The sequence below is a fragment of the Heterodontus francisci genome, unplaced genomic scaffold (assembly GCF_036365525.1).
Source record: "Heterodontus francisci isolate sHetFra1 unplaced genomic scaffold, sHetFra1.hap1 HAP1_SCAFFOLD_493, whole genome shotgun sequence".
NCBI classification, from domain to species: Eukaryota; Metazoa; Chordata; class Chondrichthyes; order Heterodontiformes; family Heterodontidae; genus Heterodontus; species Heterodontus francisci.
This window is the reverse complement of record NW_027141629.1, coordinates 159,570-187,194: the sequence shown is the minus strand read 5'-3', so window position 1 is coordinate 187,194 and position 27,625 is coordinate 159,570.

Sequence of the window (27,625 nt, the reverse complement as noted above, 5' to 3'; positions counted from 1 at the left end):
CAGAAAGCAGAGAAAGAGACAGATTGCAGAGAAAGAGACAGAAAGCAGAGAAAGAGACAGAGAGCAAAGAAAGCGCCAGAAAGCAGAGAAAGAGACAGAAAGCAGAGAAAGTGCCAGAAAGCAGAGAAATAGACAGATTGCAGAGAAAGAGACCTAAAGCAGAAAAAGAGACAGAAAGCAGAGAAAGTGCCATAAAGCAGAGAAAGAGACAGATTGCAGAGAAAGTGCCAGAAAGCAGAGAAAGAGACAGAAAGCAGAGAAAGTGACAGAAAGCAGAGAAAGTGCCAGAAAGCAGAGAAAGAGACAGAAAGCAGAGAAAGAGACAGAAAGCAGAGAAAGAGAAAGAAAGCAGGGAAAGAGACTGAAGCAGAGTAAGTGCCAGAAAGCAGAGAAAGAGACAGATTGCAGAGAAAGAGACAGAAAGCAGAGAAAGAGACAGAAAGTAGAGAAGGTGACAGATTGCAGAGAAAGAGACAGAAAGCAGAGAAAGAGACAGAAAGCAGAGAAAGTGCCAGAAAGCAGAGAAAGAGACAGAAAGCAGAGAAAGTGGCAGAAAGCAGAGAAAGAGACAGATTGCAGAGAAAGAGAAAGAAAGCAGAGAACGAGGCAGAAAGCAGAGGAAGAGACAGAAAGCAGAGAAAGAGAAAGAAAGCAGAGAAGAGACAGAAAGCAGAGAAAGAGACAGAAAGCAGAGAAAGCGACAGAAAGCAGAGAAAGAGGCAGAAAGCAGAGAAGGAGACAGAAAGCTGAGAAAGCGGCAGAAAACAGAGAAAGAGGCAGAAAGCAGAGAAAGTGGCAGAAAACAGAGAAAGAGGCAGAAAGCAGAGAAAGAGACTGAAAGCAGAGAAAGAGACAGAAAGCATAGAAACAGATAGAAAGCAGAGAACGAGGCAGAAAGCAGAGAAAGAGGCAGAAAACAGAGAAGGAGCCAGATTACAGAGAAAGAGACTGAAGCGGAGAAAGAAACAGAAAGTGGAGAAAGAGACAGAAAGCAGAGAAAGAGACAGAAAGCAGAGAAAGAGACGGAAAACAGAGAAAGAGGCAGAAAGCAGAGAAAGAGGCAGAAAGCAGAGAAAGAGACAGAAAGCAAAGAAAGACACAGAAAGCAGAGAAAGAGACAGAAAACAGAGAAAGAGGCAGAAAGCAGAGTAAGAGGCAGAAAGCAGAGAAAGAGACAGAAAACAGAGAAAGATGCAGAACGCAGAGAAAGACACAGAAAGCAGAGAAAGAGACAGATTGCAGAGAAAGAGACAGAAAGCAGAGAAAGAGACAGAAAGGAGAGAAGGTGACAGATTGCAGAGAAAGAGACAGAAAGCAGAGAAAGAGACAGAAAGCAGAGAAAGTGCCAGAAAGCAGAGAAAGAGACAGAAAGCAGAGAAAGTGCCAGAAAGCAGAGAAAGAGACAGATTGCAGAGAAAGAGAAAGAAAGCAGAGAAAGAGGCAGAAAGCAGAGGAAGAGACAGAAAGCAGAGAAAGAGAAAGAAAGCAGAGAAGAGACAGAAAGCAGAGAAAGAGACAGAAAGCAGAGAAAGCGACAGAAAGCAGAGAAAGAGGCAGAAAGCAGAGAAGGAGACAGAAAGCTGAGAAAGCGGCAGAAAACAGAGAAAGAGGCAGAAAGCAGAGAAAGTGGCAGAAAGCAGAGAAAGAGGCAGAAAGCAGAGAAAGGGACTGAAAGCAGAGAAAGAGACAGAAAGCATAGAAACAGATAGAAAGCAGAGAACGAGGCAGAAAGCAGAGAAAGAGGCAGAAAACAGAGAAGGAGGCAGATTACAGAGAAAGAGACTGAAGCGGAGAAAGAAACAGAAAGTGGACAAAGAGACAGAAATCAGAGAAAGAGGGAGAAAGCAGAGAAAGACACAGAAAGCAGAGAAAGAGACAGAAAACAGAGAAAGAGGCAGAAAGCAGAGTAAGAGGCAGAAAGCAGAGAAAGAGCAGAAAACAGAGAAAGAGACAGAAAGCTGAGAAAGTGCCAGAAAGGAGAGAACGAGAAAGATTGCAGAGAAAGAGACAGAAAGCAGAGAAAGTGACAGAAAGCAGAGAAAGAGCCGGAAAGCAGAGAAAGTGCCAGAAAGGAGAGAACGAGACAGATTGCAGAGAAAGAGACAGAAAGCAGAGAAAGTGACAGAAAGAAGAGAAAGAGCCAGAAAGCAGAGAAAGAGACAGAAAGCAGAGAAAGAGTCAGAAAGCAGAGAAAGAGAAAGAATGCAGAGAAAGTGCCAGAAAGCAGAGAAAGAGACAGATTGCAGAGAAAGAGACAGAAAGCAGAGAAAGAGACAGAGAGCAAAGAAAGCGCCAGAAAGCAGAGAAAGAGACAGAAAGCAGAGGAAGTGCCTGAAAGCAGAGAAAGAGGCAGAAAGCAGCGAAAGAGGGAGAAAGCAGAGAAAGACACAGAAAGCAGAGAAAGAGACAGAAAACAGAGAAAGAGGCAGAAAGCAGAGTAAGAGGCAGAGAGGAAAGAAAGCGCCAGAAAGCAGAGAAAGAGACAGAAAGCAGAGAAAGTGCCAGAAAGCAGAGAAATAGACAGATTGCAGAGAAAGAGACAGAAAGCAGAAGAAGAGACAGAAAGCAGAGAAAGTGCCATAAAGCGGAGAAAGAGACAGATTGCAGGGAAATAGACAGAAAGCAGAGAAAGAGACAGAAAGCCGAGAAAGTGACAGAAAGCAGAGAATGATTCAGAAAGCAGAGAAAGTGCCAGAAAGCAGAGAAAGAGACAGAAAGCAGAGAAAGTGACAGAAAGCAGAGAAAGTGCCAGAAAGCAGGGAAAGAGACAGAAAGCAGAGAAAGAGACAGAAAGCGGAGAAAGAGAAAGAAAGCAGAGAAAGAGACTGAAGCAGAGTAAGTGCCAGAAAGCAGAGAAAGAGACACGTTGCAGAGAAAGAGACAGAAAGCAGAGAAAGAGACAGAAAGGAGAGAAGGTGACAGATTGCAGAGAAAGAGACAGAAAGCAGAGAAAGAGACAGAAAGCAGAGAAAGTGCCAGAAAGCAGAGAAAGAGACAGAAAGCAGAGAAAGTGCCAGAAAGCAGAGAAAGAGACAGATTGCAGAGAAAGAGAAAGAAAGCAGAGAAAGAGGCAGAAAGCAGAGGAAGAGGCAGAAAGCAGAGAAAGAGAAAGAAAGCAGAGAAGAGACAGAAAGCAGAGAAAGAGACAGAAAGCAGAGAAAGCGACAGAAAGCAGAGAAAGAGGCAGAAAGCAGAGAAGGAGACAGAAAGCTGAGAAAGCGGCAGAAAACAGAGAAAGAGGCAGAAAGCAGAGAAAGTGGCAGAAAACAGAGAAAGAGGCAGAAAGCAGAGAAAGAGACTGAAAGCAGAGAAAGAGACAGAAAGCATAGAAACAGATAGAAAGCAGAGAACGAGGCAGAAAGCAGAGAAAGAGGCAGAAAACAGAGAAGGAGCCAGATTACAGAGAAAGAGAAAGAAGCGGAGAAAGAAACAGAAAGTGGAGAAAGAGACAGAAAGCAGAGAAAGAGACAGAAAGCAGAGAAAGAGACGGAAAACAGAGAAAGAGGCAGAAAGCAGAGAAAGAGGCAGAAAGCAGAGAAAGAGACAGAAAGCAAAGAAAGACACAGAAAGCAGAGAAAGAGACAGAAAACAGAGAAAGAGGCAGAAAGCAGAGTAAGAGGCAGAAAGCAGAGAAAGAGACAGAAAACAGAGAAAGATGCAGAACGCAGAGAAAGACACAGAAAGCAGAGAAAGAGACAGATTGCAGAGAAAGAGACAGAAAGCAGAGAAAGAGACAGAAAGGAGAGAAGGTGACAGATTGCAGAGAAAGAGACAGAAAGCAGAGAAAGAGACAGAAAGCAGAGAAAGTGCCAGAAAGCAGAGAAAGAGACAGAAAGCAGAGAAAGTGCCAGAAAGCAGAGAAAGAGACAGATTGCAGAGAAAGAGAAAGAAAGCAGAGAAAGAGGCAGAAAGCAGAGGAAGAGACAGAAAGCAGAGAAAGTGACAGAAAGCAGAGAAAGAGCCGGAAAGCAGAGAAAGTGCCAGAAAGGAGAGAACGAGACAGATTGCAGAGAAAGAGACAGAAAGCAGAGAAAGTGACAGAAAGAAGAGAAAGAGCCAGAAAGCAGAGAAAGTGCCATAAAGCGGAGAAAGAGACAGATTGCAGGGAAAGAGACAGAAAGCAGAGAAAGAGACAGAAAGCCAAGAAAGTGACAGAAAGCAGAGAATGATTCAGAAAGCAGAGAAAGTGCCAGAAAGCAGAGAAAGAGACAGAAAGCAGAGAAAGTGACAGAAAGCAGAGAAAGTGCCAGAAAGCAGAGAAAGAGACAGAAAGCAGAGAAAGAGACAGAAAGCGGAGAAAGAGAAAGAAAGCAGAGAAAGAGACTGAAGCAGAGTAAGTGCCAGAAAGCAGAGAAAGAGACACGTTGCAGAGAAAGAGACAGAAAGCAGAGAAAGAGACAGAAAGGAGAGAAGGTGACAGATTGCAGAGAAAGAGACAGAAAGCAGAGAAAGAGACAGAAAGCAGAGAAAGTGCCAGAAAGCAGAGAAAGAGACAGAAAGCAGAGAAAGTGCCAGAAAGCAGAGAAAGAGACAGATTGCAGAGAAAGAGAAAGAAAGCAGAGAAAGAGGCAGAAAGCAGAGGAAGAGACAGAAAGCAGAGAAAGTGACAGAAAGCAGAGAAAGAGCCGGAAAGCAGAGAAAGTGCCAGAAAGGAGAGAACGAGACAGATTGCAGAGAAAGAGACAGAAAGCAGAGAAAGTGACAGAAAGAAGAGAAAGAGCCAGAAAGCAGAGAAAGTGCCATAAAGCGGAGAAAGAGACAGATTGCAGGGAAAGAGACAGAAAGCAGAGAAAGAGACAGAAAGCCAAGAAAGTGACAGAAAGCAGAGAATGATTCAGAAAGCAGAGAAAGTGCCAGAAAGCAGAGAAAGAGACAGAAAGCAGAGAAAGTGACAGAAAGCAGAGAAAGTGCCAGAAAGCAGAGAAAGAGACAGAAAGCAGAGAAAGAGACAGAAAGCGGAGAAAGAGAAAGAAAGCAGAGAAAGAGACTGAAGCAGAGTAAGTGCCAGAAAGCAGAGAAAGAGACACGTTGCAGAGAAAGAGACAGAAAGCAGAGAAAGAGACAGAAAGGAGAGAAGGTGACAGATTGCAGAGAAAGAGACAGAAAGCAGAGAAAGAGACAGAAAGCAGAGAAGGTGCCAGAAAGCAGAGAAAGAGACAGAAAGCAGAGAAAGTGCCAGAAAGCAGAGAAAGAGACAGATTGCAGAGAAAGAGAAAGAAAGCAGAGAAAGAGGCAGAAAGCAGAGGAAGAGGCCGAAAGCAGAGAAAGAGAAAGAAAGCAGAGAAGAGACAGAAAGCAGAGAAAGAGACAGAAAGCAGAGAAAGCGACAGAAAGCAGAGAAAGAGGCAGAAAGCAGAGAAGGAGACAGAAAGCTGAGAAAGCGGCAGAAAACAGAGAAAGAGGCAGAAAGCAGAGAAAGTGGCAGAAAACAGAGAAAGAGGCAGAAAGCAGAGAAAGAGACTGAAAGCAGAGAAAGAGACAGAAAGCATAGAAACAGATAGAAAGCAGAGAACGAGGCAGAAAGCAGAGAAAGAGGCAGAAAACAGAGAAGGAGCCAGATTACAGAGAAAGAGAAAGAAGCGGAGAAAGAAACAGAAAGTGGAGAAAGAGACAGAAAGCAGAGAAAGAGACAGAAAGCAGAGAAAGAGACGGAAAACAGAGAAAGAGGCAGAAAGCAGAGAAAGAGGCAGAAAGCAGAGAAAGAGACAGAAAGCAAAGAAAGACACAGAAAGCAGAGAAAGAGACAGAAAACAGAGAAAGAGGCAGAAAGCAGAGTAAGAGGCAGAAAGCAGAGAAAGAGACAGAAAACAGAGAAAGATGCAGAACGCAGAGAAAGACACAGAAAGCAGAGAAAGAGACAGATTGCAGAGAAAGAGACAGAAAGCAGAGAAAGAGACAGAAAGGAGAGAAGGTGACAGATTGCAGAGAAAGAGACAGAAAGCAGAGAAAGAGACAGAAAGCAGAGAAAGTGCCAGAAAGCAGAGAAAGAGACAGAAAGCAGAGAAAGTGCCAGAAAGCAGAGAAAGAGACAGATTGCAGAGAAAGAGAAAGAAAGCAGAGAAAGAGGCAGAAAGCAGAGGAAGAGACAGAAAGCAGAGAAAGTGACAGAAAGCAGAGAAAGAGCCGGAAAGCAGAGAAAGTGCCAGAAAGGAGAGAACGAGACAGATTGCAGAGAAAGAGACAGAAAGCAGAGAAAGTGACAGAAAGAAGAGAAAGAGCCAGAAAGCAGAGAAAGTGCCATAAAGCGGAGAAAGAGACAGATTGCAGGGAAAGAGACAGAAAGCAGAGAAAGAGACAGAAAGCCGAGAAAGTGACAGAAAGCAGAGAATGATTCAGAAAGCAGAGAAAGTGCCAGAAAGCAGAGAAAGAGACAGAAAGCAGAGAAAGTGACAGAAAGCAGAGAAAGTGCCAGAAAGCAGAGAAAGAGACAGAAAGCAGAGAAAGAGACAGAAAGCGGAGAAAGAGAAAGAAAGCAGAGAAAGAGACTGAAGCAGAGTAAGTGCCAGAAAGCAGAGAAAGAGACACGTTGCAGAGAAAGAGACAGAAAGCAGAGAAAGAGACAGAAAGGAGAGAAGGTGACAGATTGCAGAGAAAGAGACAGAAAGCAGAGAAAGAGACAGAAAGCAGAGAAAGTGCCAGAAAGCAGAGAAAGAGACAGAAAGCAGAGAAAGTGCCAGAAAGCAGAGAAAGAGACAGATTGCAGAGAAAGAGAAAGAAAGCAGAGAAAGAGGCAGAAAGCAGAGGAAGAGGCAGAAAGCAGAGAAAGAGAAAGAAAGCAGAGAAGAGACAGAAAGCAGAGAAAGAGACAGAAAGCAGAGAAAGCGACAGAAAGCAGAGAAAGAGGCAGAAAGCAGAGAAGGAGACAGAAAGCTGAGAAAGCGGCAGAAAACAGAGAAAGAGGCAGAAAGCAGAGAAAGTGGCAGAAAACAGAGAAAGAGGCAGAAAGCAGAGAAAGAGACTGAAAGCAGAGAAAGAGACAGAAAGCATAGAAACAGATAGAAAGCAGAGAACGAGGCAGAAAGCAGAGAAAGAGGCAGAAAACAGAGAAGGAGGCAGATTACAGAGAAAGAGACTGAAGCGGAGAAAGAAACAGAAAGTGGAGAAAGAGACAGAAAGCAGAGAAAGAGACAGAAAGCAGAGAAAGAGACAGAAAACAGAGAAAGAGGCAGAAAGCAGAGAAAGAGGCAGAAAGCAGAGAAGGAGACAGAAAGCAGAGAAAGACACAGAAAGCAGAGAAAGAGACAGAAAACAGAGAAAGAGGCAGAAAGCAGAGTAAGAGGCAGAAAGCAGAGAAAGAGACAGAAAACAGAGAAAGATGCAGAACGCAGAGAAAGACACAGAAAGCAGAGAAAGAGACAGAAAGCAGAGAAAGTGCCAGAAAGGAGAGAACGAGACAGATTGCAGACAAAGAGACAGAAAGCAGAGACAGTGACCGAAAGCAGAGAAAGTGCCAGAAAGCAGAGAAAGAGACAGAAAGCAGAGAAAGAGACAGAAAGCGGAGAAAGAGACAGAAAGCAGAGAAAGCGCCAGAAAGCAGAGATAGAGACAGAAAGCAGAGAAAGTGCCAGAAAGCAGAGAAAGAGACAGAATGCAGAGAAAGAGACAGAAAGCAGAAAAAGAGACAGAAAGCAGAGAAAGTGCCAGAAAGCAGAGAAAGAGACAGATTGCAGAGAAAGAGACAGAAAGCAGAGAAAGAGACAGAAAGCCGAGAAAGTGACAGAAAGCAGAGAATGATTCAGAAAGCGGAGAAAGTGCCAGAAAGCAGAGAAAGAGACAGAAAGCAGGGAAAGAGGGAGAAAGCAGACAATGCGACAGAAAGCAGAGAAAGAGATGGAAAGCAGAGAAAGAGACAGAAAGCAGAGAAAGAGGCAGAAAGCAGAGAAAGAGACAGAAAGCAGAGAAAGAGACAGAAAGCAGAGAAAGAGTCAGATTGCAGAGAAAGAGACAGAAAGCAGAGAAAGTGCCATAAAGCAGAGATAAGAAAGAAAGCAGAGAAAGAGACAGAACGAAGAGAAGTAGACAGAAAGCAGAGAAAGAGTCAGAAAACAGAGGAAGAGACAAATTGCACAGAAAGAGACTGAAGCGGAGAAAGAGACAGAAAGCGGAGAAACAGACAGAAAGCAGAGAAAGAGACAGATAGCGGAGAAAGAGACAGAAAGCAGAGAAAGAGACAGAAAGCAGAGAAAGTGCCTGAAAGCAGGGAAAGAGGCAGAAAGCAGAGAAAGAGACAGAAAGCAGAGAAAGAGACAGAAAGCGGAGAAAGAGACAGAAAGCGGAGAAAGATACAGAAAGCAGAGAAAGTGCCTGAAAGCAGGGAAAGAGGCAGAAAGCAGAGAAAGAGACACATTGCAGAGAAAGAGACAGAAAGCAGAGAAAGAGACAGAAAGCAGATTAGGAGACAGAAAGCAGAGAAAGAGTCAGAAAACAGAGAAATAGACCGACTGCAGAGAAAGAGACTGATGCGGAGATGGAGACAGAAAGCGGAGAAAGAGACAGAAAGCGGAGAAAGCGACAGATTGCAGAGAAAGAGACAGAAAGCAGATAAAGTGCCTGGAAGCAGAGAAAGAGGCAGAAAGCAGAGAAAGAGACAGAATGCAGAGAAAGAGACAGAAAACAGAGAAAGAGGCAGAAAGCAGAGAAAGTGCCAGAAAGGAGAGAACGAGACAGATTGCAGAGAAAGAGACACAAAGCAGAGAAAGTGACAGAAAGCAGAGAAAGTGCCAGAAAGCAGAGAAAGAGACAGAAAGCAGAGAAAGAGACAGAAAGCGGAGAAGAGACAGAAAGCAGAAAAAGAGACAGAAAGCAGAGAAAGTGCCAGAAAGCAGAGAAAGAGACAGATTGCAGAGAAAGAGACAGAAAGCAGAGAAAGAGACAGAAAGCAGAGAAAGTGCCAGAAAGCAGAGAAAGAGACAGAAAGCAGAGAAAGAGACAGAAAGCGGAGAAAGAGACAGAACGCAGAGAAAGAGACAGAAAGCGGAGAAAGAGACAGAAAGCAGAGAAAACGCCAGAAAGCAGAGATAGAGACAGTAAGCAGAGAAAGTGACAGAAAGCAGAGAAAGAGACAGAAAGCAGGGAAAGAGGGAGAAAGCAGACAATGCGACAGAAAGCAAAGAAAGAGATGGAAAGCAGAGAAAGAGACAGAAAGCAGAGAAAGAGGCAGAAAGCAGAGAAAGAGACAGAAAGCAGAGAAAGAGACAGAAAGCGGAGAAAGAGTCAGATTGCAGAGCAAGAGACAGAAAGCAGAGAAAGTGCCATAAAGCAGAGATGAGACAGAAAGCAGAGAAAGAGACAGAACGCAGAGAAGTAGACAGAAAGCAGTGAAAGAGACAGAAAGCAGAGAAAATGCCTGAAAGCAGAGAAAGAGGCAGAAAGCAGAGAAAGAGACAGAAAGCAGAGAAAGACACAGAAAGCAGAGGAAGAGACAGAAAGCAGAGAAAGAGACAAAAAGCGGAGAAAGAGACAGAAAGCGGAGAAAGAGACAGAAAGCAGGGTAAGTGCCCGAAAGCAGAGAAAGAGGCAGAAAGCAGAGAAAGAGACAGAAAGCAGAGAAAGAGACAAAAAGAAGAGAAAGAGACAGAAAGCAGAGAAAGAGACAGAAAGCAGAGAACGTGCCTGAAAGTAGAGAAAGAGGCAGAAAGCAGAGAAAGAGACAGAAAACAGAGAAAGAGACAGAAAGCACAGAAAGGTACAGAAAGCAGAGAAAGTGCGAGAAAGCAGAGACAGAGTCAGAAAGCAGAGAAAGAGACAGGTAGCAGAGAAAGAGAAAGAAAGCAGCGAAAGAGACAGAAAGCATAGAAAGTGCCAGAAAGCAGAGAAAGAGACAGATTGCAGAGAAAGTGACAGAAAGCAGAGAATGATTCAGAAAGCGAAGAAAGTGCCAGAAAGCAGAGAAAGAGACAGAAAGCAGGGAAATAGACAGAAAGCAGAGAATGCGACAGAAAGCAGAGAAAGAGATGGAAAGCAGAGAAAGAGACAGAAAGCAGAGAAAGAGTCAGAAAGCAGAGAAAGAGACAGAAAGCAGAGAAAGAGACAGAAAGCAGAGAAAGAGTCAGATTGCAGAGAAAGAGACTGAAGCGGAGAAAGAGACAGAAAGCAGAGAAACTGCATGAAAGCAGATGAAGAGACAGAAAACAGAGAAAGAGACAGAAAGCAGAGAAAGAGACAGAAAGCAGAGAAAGAGACAGAAAGCAGGGAAAGAGACAGAAAGCTGAGAAGGAGACAGAAAGCAGAGAAAGCGTCAGATTGCTGAGAAAGAGACAGAAATCAGAGAAAGTGCCATAAAGCAGAGAAAGAGACAGAATACAGAGAAAGAGAAAGAAAGCAGAGAAAGAGGCAGAAAGCAGAGAAAGAGACAGAAAGCAGAGAAAGAGAAAGAAAGCAGAGAAAGAGGCAGAAAGCAGAGAAAGAGACAGAAAGCAGAGAAAGCGACAGAAAACAGAGAAAGAGGCAGAAAGCAGAGAAAGAGACAGAAAGCCGAGAAAGTGACAGAAAGCAGGAATGATTCAGAAAGCAGAGAAAGTGCCAGAAAGCAGAGAAAGAGACAAAAAGCAGGGAAATAGACAGAAAGCAAAGAATGCGACAAAAACAGAGAAAGAGATGCAATGCAGAGAAAGAGACAGAAAGCAGAGAAAGAGGCAGAAAGCAGAGAAAGAGACAGAAAGCAGGGAAAGAGACAGAAAGCAGAGAAAGAGACAGAAAGCAGAGAAAGTGCCAGAAAGCAGAGAAAGAGACAGATTGCAGAGAAAGAGACAGAAAGCAGAAAAAGAGACAGAAAGCAGAGAAAGTGCCAGAAAGCAGAGAAAGAGACAGTTTGCAGAGAAAGAGACAGAAAGCAGAGAAAGAGACAGAAAGCCGAGAAAGTGACAGAAAGCAGAGAATGATTCAGAAAGCGGAGAAAGTGCCAGAAAGCAGAGTAAGAGACAGAAAGCAGGGAAATAGACAGAAAGCAGAGAATGCGACAGAAAGCAGAGAAAGAGATGGAAAGCAGAGAAAGAGACAGAAAGCAGAGAAAGAGTCAGATTGCAGAGAAAGAGACAGAAATCAGAGGAAGTGCCAGAAAGCAGAGTATGAGACAGAAAGCAGAGAAAGAGACAGAACGCAGAGAAGTAGACAGAAAGCAGAGAAAGAGTCAGAAAACAGAGGAAGAGACAAATTGCACAGAAAGAGACTGAAGAGGAGAAAGAGACAGAAAGCGGAGAAACAGACAGAAAGCAGAGAATGAGACAGAAAGCGGAGAAAGAGACAGAAAGCAGAGAAAGAGACAGAAAGCAGAGAAAGTGCCTGAAAGCAGGGAAAGAGGCAGAAAGCAGAGAAAGAGACAGAAAGCAGAGAAAGAGACAGAAAGCGGAGAAAGAGACAGAAAGCGGAGAAAGATACAGAAAGCAGAGAAAGTGCCTGAAAGCAGGGAAAGAGGCAGAAAGCAGAGAAAGAGACGCATTGCAGAGAATGAGACAGAAAGCAGAGAAAGAGACAGAAAGCAGAGCAGGAGACAGAAAGCAGAGAAAGAGTCAGAAAACAGAGAAATAGACCGATTGCAGAGAAAGAGACTGAAGCGGAGATGGAGACAGAAAGCGGAGAAAGAGGCAGAAAGCGGAGAAAGCGACAGATTGCAGAGAAAGAGACAGAAAGCAGAGAAAGAGACAGAATGCAGAGAAAGAGTCACAAAGCAGAGAAAGACACAGAAAGCAGAGAAAGCGAAAGATTGCAGAGAAAGAGACAGAAAGCAGAGAAAATGCCTGAAAGCAGAGAAAGAGGCAGAAAGCAGAGAAAGAGACAGAAAGCAGAGAAAGACACAGAAAGCAGAGGAAGAGACAGAAAGCAGAGAAAGAGACAAAAAGCGGAGAAAGAGACAGAAAGCGGAGAAAGAGACAGAAAGCAGAGAAAGTGCCCGAAAGCAGAGAAAGAGGCAGAAAGCAGAGAAAGAGACAGAAAGCAGAGAAAGAGATAAAAAGAAGAGAAAGAGACAGAAAGCAGAGAAAGAGACAGAAAGCAGAGAACGTAGCTGAAAGTAGAGAAAGAGGCAGAAAGCAGAGAAAGAGACAGAAAGCAGAGAATGAGACAGAAAGCACAGAAAGTGACAGAAAGCAGAGAAAGTGCGAGAAAGCAGAGACAGAGACAGAAAGCAGAGAAAGAGACAGGTAGCAGAGAAAGAGACAGAAAGCATAGAAAGTGCCAGAAAGCAGAGTAAGAGACAGATTGCAGAGAAAGTGACAGAAAGCAGAGAAAGAGACAGAATGCAGAGAAAGAGACAGAAAGCAGAGAACGTGCCTGAAAGTAGAGAAAGAGGCAGAAAGCAGAGAAAGAGACAGAAAGCAGAGAATGAGACAGAAAGCACAGAAAGTGACAGAAAGCAGAGAAAGTGCGAGAAAGCAGAGAAAGAGAGAGAAAGCAGAGAAAGAGACAGGTAGCAGAGAAAGAGACAGAAAGCATAGAAAGTGCCAGAAAGCAGAGAAAGAGACAGATTGCAGAGAAAGTGACAGAAAGCAGAGAATGATTCAGAAAGCGGAGAAAGTGCCAGAAAGCAGAGAAAGAGACAGAAAGCAGGGAAATAGACAGAAAGCAGAGAATGCGACAGAATGCAGAGAAAGAGATGGAAAGCAGAGAAAGAGACAGAAAGCAGAGAAAGAGGCAGAAAGCAGAGAAAGAGACAGAAAGCAGAGAAAGAGACAGAAAGCAGAGAAAGAGTCAGATTGCAGAGAAAGAGACAGAAATCAGAGGAAGTGCCAGAAAGCAGAGTATGAGACAGAAAGCAGAGAAAGAGACAGAACGCAGAGAAGTAGACAGAAAGCAGAGAAAGAGTCAGAAAACAGAGGAAGAGACAAATTGCACAGAAAGAGACTGAGGCAGAGAAAGTGCCTGAAAGCAGGGAAAGAGGCAGAAAGCAGAGAAAGAGACAGAAAGCAGAGAAAGAGACAGAAAGCGGAGAAAGAGACAGAAAGCGGAGAAAGAGACAGAAAGCGGAGAAAGATACAGAAAGCAGAGAAAGTGCCTGAAAGCAGGGAAAGAGGCAGAAAGCAGAGAAAGAGACACATTGCAGAGAAAGAGACAGAAAGCAGAGAAAGAGACAGAAAGCAGATTAGGAGACAGAAAGCAGAGAAAGAGTCAGAAAACAGAGAAATAGACCGATTGCAGAGAAAGAGACTGAAGCGGAGATGGAGACAGAATGCGGAGAAAGAGACAGAAAGCGGAGAAAGCGACAGATTGCAGCGAAAGAGACAGAAAGCAGATAAAGTGCCTGGAAGCAGAGAAAGAGGCAGAAAGCAGAGAAAGAGACAGAATGCAGAGAAAGAGACAGAAAACAGAGAAAGAGGCAGAAAGCAGAGAAAGTGCCGGAAAGGAGAGAACGAGACACGTTGCAGAGAAAGAGACAGAAAGCAGAGAAAGTGACAGAAAGCAGAGAAAGTGCCAGAATGCAGAGAAAGAGACAGAAAGCAGAGAAAGAGACAGAAAGCGGAGAAAGAGACAGAAAGGAGAGAACGAGACAGATTGCAGAGAAAGAGACAGAAAGCAGAGAAAGTGACAGAAAGCAGAGAAAGTGCCAGAAAGCAGAGAAAGAGACAGAAAGCAGAGAAAGAGACAGAAAGCGGAGAAAGAGACAGAAAGCAGAGAAAGAGACAGAAAGCAGAGAAAGAGACAGAAAGCAGAGAAAGAGACAGAAAGCAGAGAAAGAGGCAGAAAGCAGAGAAAGAGACAGAAAGCAGAGAAAGAGACAGAAAGCAGAGAAGTAGACAGAAAGCAGAGAATGCGACAGAAAGCAGAGAAAGAGACAGAAAGCAGAGAAAGAGGCAGAAAGCAGAGAAAGAGACAGAAAGCAGAGAAAGAGACAGAAAGCAGAGAAAGAGTCAGATTGCAGAGAAAGAGACAGACATCAGAGGAAGTGCCAGAAAGCAGAGTATGAGACAGAAAGCAGAGAAAGAGACAGAACGCAGAGAAGTAGACAGAAAGCAGAGAATGCGACAGAAAGCAGAGAAAGAGACAGAAAGCAGAGAAAGAGGCAGAAAGCAGAGAAAGAGACAGAAAGCAGAGAAAGAGACAGAAAGCAGAGAAAGAGTCAGATTGCAGAGAAAGAGACAGACATCAGAGGAAGTGCCAGAAAGCAGAGTATGAGACAGAAAGCAGAGAAAGAGACAGAACGCAGAGTAGTAGACAGAAAGCAGAGAAAGAGTCAGAAAACAGAGGAAGAGACAAATTGCACAGAAAGAGACTGAAGCGGAGAAAGAGACAGAAAGCGGAGAAACAGACAGAAAAGCAGAGAAAGAGACAGAAAGCGGAGAAAGAGACAGAAAGCAGAGAAAGAGACAGAAAGCAGAGAAAGTGCCTGAAAGCAGAGAAAGAGACAGAAAGCGGAGAAAGAGACAGAAAGCGGAGAAAGATACAGAAAGCAGAGAAAGTGCCTGAAAGCAGGGAAAGAGGCAGAAAGCAGAGAAAGAGACACATTGCAGAGAAAGAGACAGAAAGCAGAGAAAGAGACAGAAAGCAGAGCAGGAGACAGAAAGTGGAGAAAGAGTCAGAAAACAGAGAAATAGACCGATTGCAGAGAAAGAGACTGAAGCGGAGATGGAGACAGAAAGCGGAGAAAGAGGCAGAAAGCGGAGAAAGCGACAGATTGCAGAGAAAGAGACAGAAAGCAGAGATAGAGACAGAATGCAGAGAAAGAGTCACAAAGCAGAGAAAGACACAGAAAGCAGAGAAAGCGAAAGATTGCAGAGAAACAGACAGAAAGCAGAGAAAATGCCTGAAAGCAGAGAAAGAGGCAGAAAGCAGAGAAAGAGACAGAAAGCAGAGAAAGACACAGAAAGCAGAGGAAGAGACAGAAAGCAGAGAAAGAGACAAAAAGCGGAGAAAGAGACAGAAAGCGGAGAAAGAGACAGAAAGCAGTGAAAGTGCCCGAAAGCAGAGAAAGAGGCAGAAAGCAGAGAAAGAGACAGAAAGCAGAGAAAGAGACAAAAAGAAGAGAAAGAGACAGAAAGCAGAGAAAGAGACAGAAAGCAGAGAACGTGCCTGAAAGTAGAGAAAGAGGCAGAAAGCAGAGAAAGAGAGAGAAAGCAGAGAAAGAGACAGAAAGCACAGAAAGTGACAGAAAGCAGAGAAAGTGCGAGAAAGCAGAGACAGAGACAGAAAGCAGAGAAAGAGACAGGTAGCAGAGAAAGAGAAAGAAAGCAGAGAAAGAGACAGAAAGCATAGAAAGTGCCAGAAAGCAGAGAAAGAGACAGATTGCAGAGAAAGAGACAGAAAGCAGAGAAAGAGACAGAAAGCAGAGAAAGTGCCAGAAAGCAGAGAAAGAGGCAGAAAGCAGAGAAAGAGACAGAAAGCAGAGAAAGAGAAAGAAAGCAGAGAAAGAGGCAGAAAGCAGGGGAAGAGACAGAAAGCAGAGAAAGAGAAAGAAAGCAGAGAAAGAGACAGAAAGCAGGGAAAGAGTCAGAAAGCAGAGAAAGCGACAGAAAGCAGAGAAAGAGGCAGAAAACAGAGAAAGAGGCATAAAGCAGAGAATGTGGCAGAAAGCAGAGAAAGAGGCTGAAAGCAGAGAAAGAGACTGAAAGCAGAGAAAGAGACAGAAAGCATAGAAACAGACAGAAAGCAGAGAAAGAGGCAGAAAGCAGAGAAAGAGACAGTCAGCGGATACAGCGTCAGAAAACAGAGAAAGAGGCAGAAAACAGAGAAGGAGGCAGATTACAGAGAAAGAGACTGAAGCGGAGAAAGAAACAGAAAGTGGAGAAAGATACAGAAAGTGGAGAAAGCGACAGATTGCAGAGAAAGAGACAGAAAGCAGAGAAAGTGCCTGAAAGCAGAGAAAGAGGCAGAAAGCAGAGAAAGAGACAGAAAGCAGAGAAAGCGACAGATTGCAGAGAAAGAGACAGAAAGCAGAGGAAGTGCCTGAAAGCAGAGAAAGAGGCAGAAAGCAGAGAAAAAGACAGAAAGCAGAGAAAGACACAGAAAGCAGAGAAAGAGACAGAAAACAGAGAAAGAGACAGAAAGCAGGGTAAGAGGCAGAAAGCAGAGAAAGAGACAGAAAACAGAGAAAGATGCAGAACGCAGAGAAATACACAGAAAGCAGAGAAAGAGACAGAAAGCAGAGAAAGTGCCAGAAAGGAGAGAACGAGACAGATTGCAGAGAAAGAGAAAGAAAGCGGAGAAAGAGACAGAAAGGAGAGAAAGTGACAGACTGCAGAGAAAGAGACAGAAAGCAGAGAAAGAGACAGAAAGCAGAGAAAGCGCCAGAAAGCAGAGAAAGAGACAGAATGCAGAGAAAGTGCCAGAAAGCAGAGAAAGAGACAGATTGCAGAGAAAGAGACAGAAAGCAGAAAAAGAGACAGAAAGCAGAGTAAGTGCCAGAAAGCAGAGAAAGAGACAGATTGCAGAGAAAGAGACAGAAAGCAGAGAAAGAGACAGAAAGCCGAGCAAGTGACAGAAAGCAGAGAATGATTCAGAAAGCGGAGTAAGTGCCAGAAAGCAGAGAAAGAGACAGAAAGCAGGGAAATAGACAGAAAGCAGAGAATGTGACAGAAAGCAGAGAAAGAGATGGAAAGCAGAGAAAGAGACAGAAAGCAGAGAAAGAGGCAGAAAGCAGAGAAAGAGACAGAAAGCAGAGAAAGAGACAGAAATCAGAGAAAGTGCCAGAAAGCAGAGTAAGAGACAGAAAGCAGAGAAAGAGACAGAAAGCAGAGAAGTAGACAGAAAGCAGAAAAAGAGTCAGAAAACAGAGAAAGAGACAAATTGCACAGAAAGAGACTGAAGCGGAGAAAGAGACAGAAAGCGGAGAAACAGACAGAAAGCAGAGAAAGAGACAGAAAGCGGAGAAAGAGACAGAAAGCAGAGAAAGAGTCAGAAAACAGAGGAAGAGGCAGATTGCAGAGATAGAGACTGAAGCGGAGAAAGAGACAGAAAGCGGAGAAAGAGACAGAAAGCAGAGAAAGAGTCAGATTGCAGAGAAAGAGACTGAAAGCGGAGAAAGTGACGGAAAACAGAAAACGAGTCACAAAGCAGAAAAAGAGACTGAGCGCAGAGAATGATTCTGAAAACAGAGAAACATTCAAAAGCAGAGAAAGTGACAGAATGCAGGGAAGGATACAGAAGTAGGGAAAGAGTTAGAAAGCAACGAAAGAAGCAAAGTTCGAGAGGATAGAAAATCATAAAGAGCCAACGAAAGAGACAGAATAAGTCATAGAGATGGTGAAGGACAGAATGAATTTAGAGCAATAGAGAAAAGACAGCAAGAGACAGAAAGAAAAACTGGAGGAATAAAGCGGAGGGAAAGAATGGAGGCACTAAGAAATTGCAGGCACCAGAGGGACCGCCAGAAAGCCAGAGAGAGAGAAAGACACACAAAAAAATCACAGAGAGAGAGAGAAACACACAAAAAAAGAAAAAAAGAGGGACAGAGAGAGGGAGACAGATTGAGAGAGAGAGAGGTTGAACAAGAGAAAACCAGAGAAGGAGAAAGACACACAGAGAATCAAACAGAGAGAAACACGGAGAGAGAGAAAGAAAGATAGAGAGAGAAGGAACACAAAGAGGCAGAAAGGTAGAGAGTTAGAGATTGATATTGAGAGAATTTGAAAGAAAACCAGTGAGAGAGAAAAACACAGATAGAGAGATTGAGAGAGAGATTGCGAGCGAGAGATTGAGTCAGAATGAGGGAGAAAGACAGAGGGAGACAACAAACATGTGATACTCACCATCCCACATTGTTTTCGCTCCATTGTTGGACTCTAGCACCTTCCCTCCATCAGCTCGCCAATGGGGAAAAAATCCTGTACAGGGGCAGTGGGGTGGAATTGTAGAAAAGAGTCAGGACTGGGACAGAGAGAGGGGGATTCAGGCTGGAATCTCTCTCTCTCTCTCTCTCTCTCTCTCTCTCTCTCTCTCTCTCTCTAATACACACACACACAGTGTAATCAGATCGAATTCACCAGGGCACAGAGATACAGAGACTGAGACACAGACACTCACCTTCAGATACTAGCCGCATGGAAAGAAAGAATGGTGGATGATGTTGTCCCAATATATCCCAGAACCGGTCACTCATATAGCTAATCCACCCAAAATGCTGCACATCCAACTCGCTCTCAGCTTCCTCTATCTGGCCACTCCCTCCCAGGTATGGGACAGCCCAAGGTGAGTCTTTGTGTAAGTAGGGAATGAGGGAGTGAGGGTTCATTAGAGCCATATCCCAAATGGACCATTCCAGACAGAAACCTGTCTGCCTGTCTGGCTCTCTCCCTCCCCAAAAACATCATTAACAGTGCAGAAAAACTGCTTTAATTTTAAAGCTGGAGGGGCTGCTTTTGATAATGGTCATTTGACACAAATTGCTTTAATGTCTGTCAATTTTCATCTCCAGTGAACAGAAATCTCATAAAATGACTGAAAATGTCTCATTGTATTTACCTTGAAATTCTAACAGTTTTTTCTTGAGAGGCCTGTTTGACTGCAGCACAAACAGGCAGTTTTTAATCGGTTAATGATGCAGCCAAGAGAACTTTTCCAACTGCTGAAATTTCACACAAAAATTTTGACCCCTTTTTGCAATTATATTTGTCAATGATTATTTGTACTTTATTTGATATCGCTGTATTTATATATTGTCTTGTAATCAATTGAATAAACTTTCTTAACATTTATCGCTTGAATGTTACAGGTGTTACACAGCTGGAAAATGGCCATTTAGCACACATTGTATGAAAGATGTTCCACTTTTCACCGCCTGTTAATATAAAGCTTAGCAATAAAGACCTCCACATTCTGATGAAGAGTTTGTGCTGTTGCAATAAAGTGTCACTTGTTTCCCTTTGCTTCCTGGCTGTTTATTTCATCTGCTATCCTGGGGGATTGAGAAGGATTTTTGATCATCGCTTGTCCACATTCAAGAGGTTCCAGTTCCTCTACAGCTGCTGTACTGGAGAAATAAATTGCATTCAATATATTTCCCTCAGTTTGGAAACATGAGGAGAGACAGTTTACACAAGCAGAGAGAAGAAACAAATAGGCAGGGGGTTATTATGGTCTGGAATTCACTCTCTGACAGGTTCCTGAAAGCAGATTAAATACTAACTTTCAATAAACAATTGGATCAAAACTTCAATTACTCGTAGTTACAGTAGAGATGATACCAGCATAAAAGAGATGTGAAAGAGAAAGATGCCATAACGTTAGTGATGAAGAACTCAACAGAACTTATTTAGAGAGTTTTTATTTGTCAGTGATTGAGTTTTATTTGATGCAGTTGTTAATTTATGCATCACCCTGAATCGCTCAAAATAATTATCCAAACAGGAACCAGCAAAATGTCACAGATTTTTAGAGAGTGTCAAAACATCCATTTAACACAAATTGTTTTTTTTTATTCAGCATCTCAAGTTTACATAAAATACATTGCACAACCATGTGGAAACTTCCAAACCCTCAGCAACAAAGAATGGCCCATCAGAAATAGCTCAGCATCTCCAGCTGCTGGTGTTCCTGTCTCACTGCAGTTACTGCACCCTCACCATCTCCATCTTCTGGTGTCCCTGTCGCACTGCAGTTACTGTCCCCCTCTCACCATCTCCATCTGCTGGTGCCCCTCTCTCACTGCAGTTACTGTTCTCCCTCTCACCAACAACAAAGAACAAAGAAAATTGCACCACAGGAACAGGCCCTTCTGCCCTCCAAGCCTGCGCTGATCCAGATACTCTATCTAAACATGTCGCCTATTTTCTAAGGGTCTGTATCTCTTTGCTTCCTGCCCATTCATGTATCTGTCTAGATGCATCTTAAAAGACTCTATCGTGCCCGCGTCTACCACCTACACTCGCAATGCGTTCCAGGCACCCACCACCCTCTGCATAAAGAACTTTCCACGCATATCCCCCCTAAACTTTTACCCTCTCACTTTGAACTCGTGACGCCTCGTAACTGAATCCCCCACTCTGGGAAAAATCTTCTTGCTATCCACCCTCTCTATACCTCTCATGATTTTGTACACATCAATCAGGTCCCCCCTCAACCTCCGTCTTTCTAATGAAAATAATCCTAATCTACTCAACCTCTCTTCATAGCTAGCGCCCTCCATACCAGGCAACATCCTGGTGAACCTCCTCTGCACCCTCTCCAAAGCATCCACATCCTTTTGGTAATGTGGCGACCAGAACTGCACGCAGTATTCCAAATGTGGTCGAACCAAAGTTAGATACAACTGTAACATGACCTGCCAACCCTTGTACTCAATACCCCGTCCGATGAATGAAAGCATGCCGTATGCCTTCTTGACCACTCTATTGACCTGCGTTGCCACCTTCAGGGAACAATGGACCTGAACACCCAAATCTCACTGTACATCAATTTTCCCCAGGACTTTTTCATTTATTGTATAGTTCACTCTTGAATTGGATCTTCCAAAATGCATCACCTCGCATTTGCCCTGATTTAACTCCATCTGCCATTTCTCTGCCCAACTCTCCAGTCTATCTATATTCTGCTGTATTCTCTGACAGTCCCCTTCACTATCTGCTACTCCGCAAATCTTAGTGTCGTCTGCAAACTTGCTAATCAGACCACCTATACTTTCCTCCAAATCATTTATGTATATCACAAACAACAGTGGTCCCAGCACGGATCCCTGTGGAACACCACTGATCACACGTCTCCATTTTGAGAAACTCCCTTCCACTACTACTCTCCGTCTCCTGTTGCCCAGCCAGTTCTTTATCCATCTAGCTAGTACACCCTGGACCCCATGCGACTTCACTTTCTCCATCAGCCTACCATGGGGAACCTTATCAAACGCCTTACTGAAGTCCATGTATATGACATCTACAGCCCTTCCCTCATCAATCAACTTTGTAACTTCCTCAAAGAATTCTATTTACTTGGTAAGACATGACCTTCCCTGCACAAAACCATGTTGCCTATCACTGATAAGCCCATTTTCTTCCAAATGGGAATAGATCCGATCCCTCAGTATCTTCTCCAGCAGCTTCCCTACCACTGACGTCAGGCTCACCGGTCTGTAATTACCTGGATTTTCCCTGCTACCCTTCTTAATCAAGGGGATAACATTAGCAATTGTCCAGTCCTCCGGGACCTCACCTGTGTTTAAGGATGCTGCAAAGATATCTGTTAAGGCCCCAGCTATTTCCTCTCTTGCTTCCCTCAGTAACCTGGGATAGATCCCATCCGGACCTGGGGACTTGTCCACCTTAATGCCTTTTAGAATACCCAACACTTCCTCCCTCCTTATGCCGACTTGACCTCGAGTAAACAAATATCTGTCCCGAATGTCGCTAACCTCACTATCTCCATCTGATGGTGTCCCCGTCTCACTGTATTACTGTCCCCTCTCACCATCTTCATCTGCTGGTGGCCCTGTCTCACTGCAGGTACTAAGTCTGTTTGCACCTCCAGTGTTTCTAGTTTTTCAGCATTTAGAAAGTACTCTGTTCTGTTCTTTTTTCCCCTAACATTTAAATCCATCCACCACTGTTTTGCCCATTCACTTAAGGTATTAATATCTCTGTAAATGTATGCTTCCAGCTACACTGCTCACAATGCTGCCTATTTTTGTGTCATTGGCGAACTTGGGTATGTGGCATTCAACCCTTCATCTTCAATCATTAATAAATATCGAAAAACTATGACGCAGACGGGTTTTGCACTAGCAGACAGGAGTGAATCATTCCATCCTGGAGTTTTCTTTGATTCCTGATTTATGTTTTAGTTTTTTTTAAAAAAAGCAGAATTCAAATTCACAACAGCCCAGTGTGATTTGAACTGTGGCTTTTCCAATCATCAGCTCAGGCCTTCAAATTAAAACCGTTAAAAAGAGATTGAATCTCCTACTGCTATTGTCTGACTGTCTCTGGTTTTGTATATTGTTTCCTTCATGTGGTGCGCCATAAATACCCTCAATTCTCTGCATTTTCAAGGGACACAAATCAAATTCTCATCTGACACCATGAACCTGTACTTTCAAGTCCATTAAAACACCCCTATTCCCTGGTTCTACAGCTCCAGCACCCGGGTTTCGTTCTGGGTACTGTTTGTGTGGAGTTTGCAAGTTCGCCCTGTGTCCACGTGGCTTTCCACCGGGTACTCTGGTTTCCTCCCACAGCCAAAGACTTTCAGGTTGATAAGTAAATTGGCCATTGTAAATTGCACCTCGTGTAGGGAGGAGAATGGTGAGGATGTGGTAGTGAAAATGGGATTAATACAGGATTAGTATAATTGGCTGATTGTTACTCAGCACAGAGTCGGTGGGCCGAAGAGCCTGTTTAAGTGCTGCATCTCCCTATGACTTCCTTAATGCAGGAATGTCTGAATGGAACAAACTTATAACACATTACCTCAAACGTTTGCTAACACTGGATTAAGCTGAGAAATCCAAGCCCCAAATTGAATCTTTAAGACAGAAAAAAGTCTGTCCCTGCACTCATTTTAACATTGTATCATTTAAGTTATATAACTTCTCCTCAGCCTTCCATCAAAAATGCTTCATTTCACATTTCTTAGCATTGAAGTTATCCTGCCATGGGTCTGTCCATTTCACCAGACTGCCTCTATCCTCCTGAAGTCTGCAACTCTTCCCTATTCTGCTTAATACATTGCAGATGGCACAATATTGAAGTTATGCCCCGTAAACTCAAGTCCAAGTTATTACTATATGTCAAAAATATCATTCGTCCTGATCCAAACCCCTGGGAATACCACTGTACCGCAGTGTACACTGTATGCAGAGATTACAAAAGCAGGGAGGTTATGTTGAACGTTTATAAAGCTCTGGTTTGGCCACAACTGGAGTATTGTGTCCAGTTCTGTTTCCCAAACCTTAGAAAGGAGATGTGGATCCTTGTGAGAGGGCGCAGAGGTGATTTACCACAATGATTCCAGGGATGAGGTATTTTAGCTACAAGGTTAGTTTGGCAAAGCTGAGTGTGTTCTCGTTGGAACAAAGGAGGTTGAGGGATTATTCAATAGACGTATACAAGATTATGTCAGGTAAAGATACCGTCCTCCATTCTGAAACAGCCATTCAAAACTACTCTCTGTGTACTGTACCTTAGCCAATGTCGTATCCACTCTGTGGATGTCCCGTTCATTCTTTGAGCTTTTATTTTGCGAACCAGTCAATTATGAGGCAACATTATGACCTCCTCATGAGCTAGTTGGTCCCAGAATTCTGCATTTACACCGTCACTTCAAAATTCCCAGGGCTGGTAAAGCACAAGTTGTGGTACAGAGTAAAGTTTCATCTAGTATGCTCCGTCAAATATGCACAGGGCAGCTGAAGTACACAATAAGTACAGAGCAAAGCTCTGTCTACCCTTTCCCGAAAACTCCCAGTGCAGGTACAACACGGGTTAGCTGGAGTTACGATCAGTTGACATATACCACCTTCTCGCCTCCTCAGTCTACACCTCTCCCTATCGATCACTTACTGTGTCACCCTCTCTCTCTCTCTCTCTTGCTCTTTCTTCCTCACCCTTATCTCACTGCAGTCAATGCTCCCTCTCATCATCTCCATCTGCTGGTGTCCCTGTTTCACTGCAGTTACTACCCATCTCACCATCTCCATTTCCTCGTCTCCATGTCTCACTGCAGTTACAACTCCCTCTCATCATTCCATCTGCTGTTGCCCTGTCTCACTGTACTTACTGTCCCCTCTCACCATCTCCATGTGCTGGTGGCCCTATCTCGCTGCCATAACTGTCCTTTTCACCATTTCCATCTGCTGGTGTCCCTGTTTCACACCATTTACTACCCCCTCCCAGCATCTCCAACTGCTGGTGTCCGTTTCTAACTGAGGTTACTGCCCCCTCTCACAAACTCCATCTGCTGGTGTCCCTGTCTCACTGCAGTTACGGTCCCGTCTCAGCATCTCCATTTGCTGGTGTCCCTGTCTTACTGCAGTTACTGACCCCTCTCACCACCTCAATCTGATGGTTTCCCTGTCTCAGTGCAGTTACTTCCTCCCGCTGACCTCCTCCAACAGCTGCTGTCTCTGCCTCACTGCAGGCACTGCCCGTTCTCACCCTCTCCATCTCCTGGTGTTCCTGTCTCACTGACGTTTCTTCCCTGCTCACCATGTCCATGTGCTGGTGCCCCCGTCTCACTGCAGTTACTGTCCCTCTCACCATCTCCATCTGCTGGTGTCCCTGTCTCACTGCAGTTACTTCCCACTCTCACCATCTCCATCTGCTCGTGTCCCTGACTCACTGCAGTTACTGCCCACACTCACCATCTCCATCTGCTGGTGTCCATGATTCACTACAGTTTCTGCCCTTCTCACCATCTCCATCTGCTGGTGTCCCTGATTCACAGCGTTGCTGCCCCTCACCATCTCCATCTGCTGGTGTCCCTGTCTCACTGCAGCTACTACCCACTCTCACCATCTCCATCTGCTGGTGTCCCAGATTCACTGCAGTTACTGCCCCCTCTCAACATCTGCATCTGCTGGTGTCCCTGTCTCACAGCAGTTGCTGTCCCCCCCCTCACCATCTCCATCTGCTGGTGTCCTTGATTCACTGCAGTTTCTGCCCCTCTCACCATCTCCATCTGCTGGCGTCCCTGATTCACTGCAGTTTCTGCACTCTCCACATCTCCATCTGCTGGTGTCCCTGATTCACTGCAGTTACTGCCCGCTCTCAGCCTCTCCATCTGCTGGTGTCCCTGTCTCAGTGCAGTTACTTCCTCCCGCTGACCTCCTCCAACAGCTGCTGTCTCTGCCTCACTGCAGGCACTGCCCGTTCTCACCCTCTCCATCTCCTGGTGTTCCTGTCTCACTGACGTTTCTTCCCTGCTCACCTTGTCCATGTGCTGGTGCCCCCGTCTCATTGCAGTTACTGTCCCTCTCACCATCTCCATCTGCTGGTGTCCCTGTCTCACTGCAGTTACTGCCCACTCTCACCATCTCAATCTGTTCCTGTCCCTGACTCACTGCAGTTATTGCCCACTCTCACCATCCCCATCTGCTGGTATCCCTGTCTCACTGCAGTTACTGCCCACACTCACCATCTCCATCTGCTGGTGTCCCTGATTCACTGCAGTTACTCCCCACACTCACCATCTCCATCTGCTGGTGTCCATGATTCACTACAGTTTCTGCCCCTCTCACCATCTCCATCTGCTGGTGTCTTTGATTCACTGCGTTGCTGCCCCTCACCATCTCCATCTGCTGGTGTCCATGATTCACTACAGTTTCTGCCCCTCTCACCATCTCCATCTGCTGGTGTCCCTGATTCACTGCGTCGCTGCCCCTCACCATCTCCATCTGCTGGTGTCCCTGTCTCAATGCAGCAACTGCCCACTCTCACCATCTCCATCTGCTGGTGTCCCACATTCACTGCAGTTACTGCCCACTCTCAACATCTCCATCTGCTGATGTCCCTGATTCACTGCAGTTTTTGCCCCTCACCATCTCCATCTGCTGCAGTCCCAGATTCACTGCAGTTACTGCCCCCTCTCACCATCTGCATCTGCTAGTGCCCTTGTCTCACTGCAGTTACTGCCCACTATCACCATCTACATTTGCTGGTGTCCCTTTCTCACTGCAGTTACTTCCTCCCTCTGTCCTCCTCCATCTGCTGGTCTCCCTGCCTCACTGCAGGCACTGCGCCCTCTCAGCATGTCCATCTGCTCGTGTTCCTGACGCACTGCAGTTACTGCCCCTCTCACCAGCTCCATCAGCTGGTGTCCCTGACTCACTGCAGTTACCGCCCCCTCTCACTATCTCCATCTGCTGGTGTCCCTGTCTCACTGCAGCTACTGCCCACTCTCACAATCTCCATCTGCTGGTGTCCCAGATTCACTGCTGTTACTGCCCACTCTCACCATCTCCATCCGCTGGTGTCTCTGATTCACTGAAGTTTCTGCCCCTCACCATCTCCATCTGCTGGCGTCTCTGTCTCACTGCAGCTTCTACCCACACTCACCATCTCCATCTGCTGGTGTCCCAGTTTCACTGCAGTTGGGGCCCACTCTCACCATCTCCATCTGCTGGTGTCCCTGATTCACTGCAGTTTCTGCCCCTCACCATCTCCATCAGCTGATGTCCCTGTCTCACTGCAGCTACTACCCACTCTCACCATCTCCATCTGCTGGTGTCCCAGATTCACTGCAGTTACTGCTCCCTCTCAACATCTGCATCTGCTGGTGTCCCTGTCTCACAGCAGTTACTGTCCCCCCCCCCTCACCATCTCCATCTGCTGGTGTCCTTGATTCACTGCAGTTTCTGCCCCTCTCACCATCTCCATCTGCTGGCGTCCCTGATTCACTGCAGTTTCTGCACTCTCCACATCTCCATCTGCTGGTGTCCCTGATTCACTGCAGTTACTGCCCGCTCTCAGCATCTCCATCTGCTGGTGTCCCTGTCTCACTGCAGTTACGGTCCCGTCTCAGCATCTCCATTTGCTGGTGTCCCTGGCTTACTGCAGTTACTGACCCCTCTCACCACCTCAATCTGATGGTTTCCCTGTCTCAGTGCAGTTACTTCCTCCCGCTGACCTCCTCCAACAGCTGCTGTCTCTGCCTCACTGCAGGCACTGCCCGTTCTCACCCTCTCCATCTCCTGGTGTTCCTGTCTCACTGACGTTTCTTCCCTGCTCACCATGTCCATGTGCTGGTGCCCCCGTCTCACTGCAGTTACTGTCCCTCTCACCATCTCCATCTGCTGGTGTCCCTGTCTCACTGCAGTTACTTCCCACTCTCACCATCTCCATCTGCTCGTGTCCCTGACTCACTGCAGTTACTGCCCACACTCACCATCTCCATCCGCTGGTGTCCATGATTCACTACAGTTTCTGCCCTTCTCACCATCTCCATCTGCTGGTGCCCCTGATTCACAGCGTTGCTGCCCCTCACCATCTCCATCTGCTGGTGTCCCTGTCTCACTGCAGCTACTACCCACTCTCACCATCTCCATCTGCTGGTGTCCCAGATTCACTGCAGTTACTGCCCCCTCTCAACATCTGCATCTGCTGGTGTCCCTGTCTCACAGCAGTTGCTGTCCCCCCCTCACCATCTCCATCTGCTGGTGTCCTTGATTCACTGCAGTTTCTGCCCCTCTCACCATCTCCATCTGCTGGCGTCCCTGATTCACTGCAGTTTCTGCACTCTCCACATCTCCATCTGCTGGTGTCCCTGATTCACTGCAGTTACTGCCCGCTCTCAGCCTCTCCATCTGCTGGTGTCCCTGTCTCAGTGCAGTTACTTCCTCCCGCTGACCTCCTCCAACAGCTGCTGTCTCTGCCTCACTGCAGGCACTGCCCGTTCTCACCCTCTCCATCTCCTGGTGTTCCTGTCTCACTGACGTTTCTTCCCTGCTCACCTTGTCCATGTGCTGGTGCCCCCGTCTCACTGCAGTTACTGTCCCTCTCACCATCTCCATCTGCTGGTGTCCCTGTCTCACTGCAGTTACTGCCCACTCTCACCATCTCCATCTGCTCGTGTCCCTGACTCACTGCAGTTACTGCCCACTCTCACCATCCCCATCTGCTGGTATCCCTGTCTCACTGCAGTTACTGCCCACACTCACCATCTCCATCTGCTGGTGTCCCTGATTCACTGCAGTTACTCCCCACACTCACCATCTCCATCTGCTGGTGTCCATGATTCACTACAGTTTCTGCCCCTCTCACCATCTCCATCTGCTGGT